Genomic DNA, 7,417 nt, shown 5'->3' with positions numbered 1-7,417 from the left:
ATCGTTCGTATGCTTTGCATGGATCGTCCCAATGTGGTGACCCTGGTATGTTTGCGTTTTGTTTCTTTGTTGTGTATTTCTGCTTCGTGTCTAGTTCATTTTGTTTTGTGATGTGTCTCGCTGGTCGACAATTGTTTTTTGTCATAAAAAAGTTACCACTTGCCACAATAAAGGTTCTCTCCAGCTAATGAAACTGAAGATTAATTTCGGTATTCCTCTGGACAGAACTGTCTTTTATCCTACAGCTAAATGATTTTATAGAACATAATAGGACCCATAGAGAAAAGATAAGGTTTTCTCCACGGATATTTTTAGATAAGATTTATTCCACAGATATTTTTAGAACATGTACATAGGGACTAATTTTTTTTGCCTTTCACCCCTGATTGCATCATTCAGGTAATTGTGTACGCAATCGTTTAACGAGTAAACGAGTATTGACGTCTATAATATATATCTTACTTTTATACTTAATTATAGATGGGCACAGGCGTTGAGATATTCTATCATACTTTTGGTCCCTCACTTTGACACTAAAATTTATGAAGAACCAGCTTTGCGTACTTTTATTTTCATTCAAATGATTACGCAATTTATGACGTATCTTATGTGACGGAATTTCAATGACGAAACTAGCTAGACGCTTTGGATTTAGGGACAACAATTCGGACTTGGAGGGGTTTTATTTACCAGTTAAATATTTTTTAAGCATCGAACGATTCCAAAACTATATATTATAATATTATGAATGTGAATAACAGTGTTGGGATATAAAACCGGAATGAAACTGGTGAGACTGCATTTTCAATTCGTTAAAATAGTTTGTTGTTGAGAGTCATGGTTTCTTTTAGAGTCGTGGTTATAGAGATCGCGTGAAATTACGTCTTTACACGCTTCAAAATTATGCAGAAAAATTATGTAGAAAAATAGTTTTGACCAGGTCAACAACGTTTTTCTTATAAAAAATGCGACAAAAACAGGTCAATATTGTAATTCATCAGAGCTCTTATCAAATATTTCCTCTGTCATAAATTGTTCATATAGTGTTCCTAAGTAAAACAAAATCGTTTATTTACGATTATTTTACATACTACATCGTCTGTTGACATTTTTTTCACAAGAAGTTACTCTTCTCTGCAATATCAGTTTTAAGGCTATTTATAGATATGCAAATCTTGAAATTGGAATAGCCATTGAGAATACACGGCTCAACAAGAAAACATTTTCTAGATGGCAGTTTGACACGATCAAGACAATCGGTTATTTATTATTATTTCTGGTGATAAATTTTTGGAAAAAAGCAACTATTATAAAGAACAAATGTTAATAATTATGTTTATAATAATTCATTGTCTTAAATTGAGATTATATTTGTGATATAACCACTTTATGAAAATTACCCACGACTCAACCAGCATATAGCATACTCGAATAACGCGATGCTTTGTTGAACAAATGATGAATTAAATTTAAGAAAAGTGTCAGTGAATTGTTCTTTAACTTTTCAAAGGAGATCGAAGTTGAATTAAAAGGGTAATTTCTTTGATAAATAAGTCATTCCTTTGTCAGTCCAGTCGATCAAAGAATGTCTATCCACAAAGAATTGCCTGCTTACATCCAATGCTTTAAAATGGAAAAGATGGATGGCGATGTAGATAGGTGTCCAGAATTTTAAATCTTCATGGAAGCAAATTAAGCTCTACGAAAATAAACATGGTTATTACACAACTTCGGTGAGTAGAACAGTAACCAGTAGATGTTTTACTTTTTTATGTCAGTAAGTAAAAAGTGTGTAAAAAGAAGAGTTGTTTATAGACTAAAATTTACAATATCGGCGGGAATATGCAAATTCAAAAATGGCAGCCATAATTGATTTTTTTTGTATTTTACAGTGATGAAACAATAATTTTAGTTTGAACATAACCGTCTGTGTTCTACTTGAGTGTGTAACATTTTATTGATTGCATCAGGAATAAATTAAATAAAAAAATATTGTAGGATAAGCCTCGCCATGTAAACCTTTCTTCACTCGTGGGATAAATTTAAGTACTCAATCACACTAACATAGTATTCTCTACGTATTTTACACGGCTAGAAACTATTAATAGCTATAACATGTATCGACTACCCTCTCCATATATCTGAATATGATTTCAAGCGTAGAAAGTTTACCATGTATACATGTTCCGTCGTAGTAAATTTTGCCGCCTATTGGCCATTTGTATCGTACTGTTATCAGAGAAAGTCATCTATACCCCTGTGCAGAACTAATACGGCCTCGGCGCTTGCTTATTGTTTGTTTCATCGTCTTATGATTATTTATCGAACTTAGCCTAAAATTCAGGTCTTACGCTCAAATATGGCCGCTTAAGGAATTCATTTTTATAGTCTGCTTGTAGAATTTCAATCCAAAAACAACTAAATAAAACTAAACTGTTATTAAACTCATAACATTTTTGGTATGTACATAAACAGTCGTATGGGACAATTTAGAAAATTACAAAATGAGATTCATATTTTAGTCCTGAAAATCAGTATGTTTGTTGTAGTGTGGTTCTTGTAATTTCCTATGGCCTTTCAAATAACGAAGCATCAATCGGGTTTGACAAAGTGAGTCTATTTACCGCGTTTCATACGTATTCATTAAAGGGATCACTTTAAGTGTTTGTACGCTTTATCCTTTTTCGTCATTCATTAGGTTGGTGAAATTTAATAGTTCTATACCGAATCTGATACTACCTTGCTGTCTTACGCGTTAATTTACTGACTCCCCTAAGTTCAGAAACATGTTTGTGAAATGTGTGTGAGGGACAATTTACGGAGTGTTGAGGCGATGCAAAAAGCTGGTGTAGTTGATGTTTTTATTGTTTCATATAAGGTAAGAAATATGCTGTTAAATTGTTTAATGCATAAACTAAAGTTTGAAAACAATTATTTTAAAACTATGTTTTACCTGCCATTTGTAGTAGCAGTGGTGGTTGTAGTAGCAGCAGTAGAAGTATAAGAAGTATTATTAGTAAAAGTAGTAGAAGTAGTAGTAGTAGAAGTAGAAGTAGTAGTTGTTGTTTTTGTTGTTGTTTTTGTTGTATTAGTTGTTGTTGTATTAGTTGTTGAAGTAGTAGTTGTAGTAGTTTCGTTCAGTTTAGTTGTGGTACGTTTGTTCAACTGACATAAATTGTTAAGCCCATAGCTGATACCAATTGGTGAATATTCAAGCGATTAAGCAGTATATATGCATCGCTTTTTTATAGGCAACGCTGTCATACTCTACACAAAAACTGATAAATGACCTTGAGGTGAACGATCCAATGTCATTAATAATATTTACAATGTACAACAGCCTGACCAAAATCCCTTTTGCATATATCATTTAAAGTCGAGTGCACATTTTTAAGATCCAATAACCCGCGTTATGCGGAAATGTGTTTTATGTCATATACGGCAAGCGTAGCTCCGTCGTACCTCTTCAGTAGCAACACGGTCCGCTATTAAGTCACGCCATGTTTTCTGGTTTCATGATCGGACATTGTAGCTCCTGAACAGACTGTGCTGACATACAGGCTGGGCTTAAGCTACGCTGGTCGTATATGACATAAAAAATCCTTGTAAATCACTCGGCGCTTATTACTTTGTCTATTAATATTGTATTAACAATTCTATAACATTAACTTCCAGTAAGTAAAATGGATTTTTCAAAACGCGTGCTTCTGTTTGTGTGAAAATGTAGCTAGGGTTTACAAAATGAAGTTTACGGCTAACTTAAATCTAAACAAAATGGCATTACGACGTAGGCATAAGGGTGACATAGGAAATATGATGTTATGCGGTCTCTGCTATGTGCGCACGCTGTAGCTATGACATGCGCTCGCGATAGCTATGAAATGCGCCCGCGAAAACTATTACTTGCCCACTCGATGGCTATAGAATGCGCACGCGATTACTATGACGTACGCACGTCATTTCTATGATGTTCAAATCAGTATTCGCCATTTGAAAAAAAAATGAATACGACTGAATATACTAAAAATCTCCGTGCAGGCATGTTCAAGTTTGACGGCCCGACTTTAAACGATCATTTCCTATTCCTTTGCGAAAGTTTTATTTAAAGAATCACATCTGAAGGATGGCATGGGTTTGCAATGAATTCTACACTTTTGTGGCAAGTTACAGTTATATTAAAACTTTAGGTGATGATGATGATCTTGTTCTTGTAGTAGCTTGGGCGTATATGTGTTATCCGGATCTAGAATATTGTACAAACCCCACTCAAATAAGAAGTTACAAAAGCTACATTAAAAATTTCACAAATAATAACTTCAGTCGAGTACTAGGGTTGATAGTTGTGTGATTATGAAAGGATTTTAATTGTGCTGTCTAACTGTACCATCATTGTGTTATTTTACATAATCTTGCCAATTCCGGAAAAACTCTATTGAGCAAAATTCACCAAGCATTTTGTTTTCAGCTAATATGTTCATTTGTAATGAGGTACACAAACATAAAAATGCAAACTATAAACTGTTTTGTACCTGTCATATGTTTTTACAAGATACGTACTATATTCAATACAATTAACAATATAACGTTATTAAAAGTTAAACACTTCGTTTCATTGTTTAACAAGAGCTGTCAGAAGACAGCGCGCTCGACTTTTCGAGTGCTTGACAGTCTAACGTAAGCTATCATGGGGAATTGTATTGTTCATATTCAATAAGGTCAATGTAATATAGTCACATTCTAACTGAAAGAGGACCATAATTGAAACATAATGATCGCTCATGTTTTAAAGAAGTTGGATATTATAGACGATTATGAGTTCAGGTATATTTTCCACAAACTATTGAACATTTGTAAAGACATAAAACAAACTGATAAGATTATATTTCAAGTTTGAGAGCAATAGCTTGGGTGGGATGGTTGGACGGTTTTCAAAAATGAAATGATAAAAATAAACATTTGTGTTATTTTACAATGTTTAAAAAATTGTGTGTGTAGGGGGTAAAGAGGGGGAATAATGTGGGGGTGTGGTCATTTATTAGATGATTTTTCAAAAATACGAAAAAAACAAGAGCTGTGTTCGTGAAACACAATGCCCCCTACTGCGCCGTTTTGAAGCCATATATTTGACCTTTAACCTTGAAGGATCACCTTGACCTTTCAACACTCAAAATGTGCAGCTCCATGAGATACGCATGCATGTCAAATATGGAGTTGCTATCTTCAATATTGCAAAATTTGACCTTTTTACCTTGACCTTTGACCATGAAGGATGACCTTGACCTTTCACCACCCTAAATGTGCAGCTCCATGAGGTACGAATGCATGCCAAATATCGAGTTGCTATCTTCAATATTGCAAAATTTGACCTTTGACATTGACCTTTGGCCTTGAAGGATGACCTTGACATTGACCTTTCACTAATCAAAATATGCAGCTACATGAGATAAACATGCGTTCAATATTTCAAAATTTGACCTTGACATTGAAGGGTGGCCTTGACCTTGACCGTTCACCACTTAAACTGTGCAACTCCATGAGATACACATTCATGCCAAATATCAAGTTACTATCTTCAATATTGCTAAATTTGACCTTTGACCTTGACCTTTGACCTTTAAGGATGGCCTTGACCTTGACCTTTTACCACGCGAAATGTGAAGCTCCATGAGACACACACGCATGCCAAATATCAAGTTGCTATCTTCAATATTGCAAAAGTTATCACCAATGTTAAAGTTTCAGGACGTACGGACAGACACCATATACTTGACCTTTGACTTTGAAGGACGACCTTGACCTTTCACCACGCACGCAAAATGTGCAGCTTTATGAGATACACATGCATGCCACATATCAAGTTGCTATCTTCAATAATACAAAAGTTATGACCAATGTTAGAGTTTTCGGACGGACGCACAGACTGACGGACAGTTCAACTGCTATCTGCCACCCTACCGGGGGCATAAAAAGGAAAAAAATATTTATTTTGGGGGGGAGGATTCTGGGGTATGGCGTGGGAAATGGTTTGGGTGGAGTCCATTGTGGTATGTCAGGTAAGTGTTGTTTTGTCAAAGTATGAAACAAATCTGATTCTAAATAAAGAAGTTATGGCAAAATTTACTTATTTGACCTTGAGATTTAAGATCATTCAAAGGTCAAGGTCAAATTCAACTTGCCAGGTACAGTAACTTCATGATAGTTACAAAGTATTTGAAGTTTGAAAGCAATAGCCTTGATACTTTAGAAGTAAAGTGCATCTTAACACAAAAGTTAACAAAATATTTAATGTTACTATGTCAAAAAGGGACATAATTCCGTCAAAATGCCAACCAGATTTATTCAACTTGTTCTGTACAGTCCCCTAATGATAGTTAGCGAGTGTTCAAAGTCTGAAAGCACTAGCTATGATACTTTAGGAGTAAAATGGACAAAAACACAAAAGTTAACCTAATTTTCAATTTTCTAAGTATAAAAGGGGCCATAATTCTGTCAAAAAGTCAGCCACAGTTACATAACTTTGCCTGCACAGTCCCCTTATAATAGTTAGTAAGTGCTATAAGCATGAAAGCAATAGATTTGATGCTTTTTGAATAAAAGTGAGCATAAACATAAAACTTAACAAAATTTTCAAGTTTCTTAGTATAAAAAGGGGCATAACTCTAAAATAATGCTGACAGAGTAATGTACCTTGACCTACACAATTTGTTTGTTGCCATACAGAAGTATTCCAAGTTTGAGTTAATTATCTTCGATAGTGTTGAAGTTATTTGACTTATTCAAACACTTTCACCAACGGCGATGTCGATTGCGACGCCGACGCCGGGGCGAGTAGTATAGCTCTCATTTTTCTTCGAAACGTCGAGCTAAAAAGTGTATAATAAACATTATATCATGTGATATATCGCGTATAGCTGCTAATATATGTTTATATAACTTATGTATACTGTCTTTGTTTTGTTTTTGTAAATAAAAACTATAACATCATTAATAAAATCTTACTTAAAATTTACGAATTGAGGAATTGCACATTTGTATTACCTGTAAAAGGTTATTACAAACGAAATCATCATTATCTTTTATTTAATGCAGACACGTTAAAAGACTGTGTTAGTGCGGACCCAGGATCCAGCGATAAATCAAAAGGACAGATACTTAAGCTACGTTGATGAAACTCGGACTTTGTTGACGCCCTGTATTCAATAAATTAGTATACTGTTATTGGGACAGGTGAAACTTACACATTTATTTGTTAGCCAAGTAACGTGTGTATCGTGGTATTTTGAGAAAAAAAAAACATATTTTTTAACTAACTTGGGTAAGATAGCATAAGTTTCCGTAGAAAGGTACTGAAACAATTTCGCTAGATTTAAACACTTTTCAACACATATTGTAAGGAACTCCATAATGGTATTTTGAT

This window comes from Dreissena polymorpha, chromosome 7 (genome assembly GCF_020536995.1).
Source record: "Dreissena polymorpha isolate Duluth1 chromosome 7, UMN_Dpol_1.0, whole genome shotgun sequence".
Lineage (NCBI taxonomy): Eukaryota > Metazoa > Mollusca > Bivalvia > Myida > Dreissenidae > Dreissena > Dreissena polymorpha.
Note: the sequence above shows the minus strand (reverse complement) of the source record.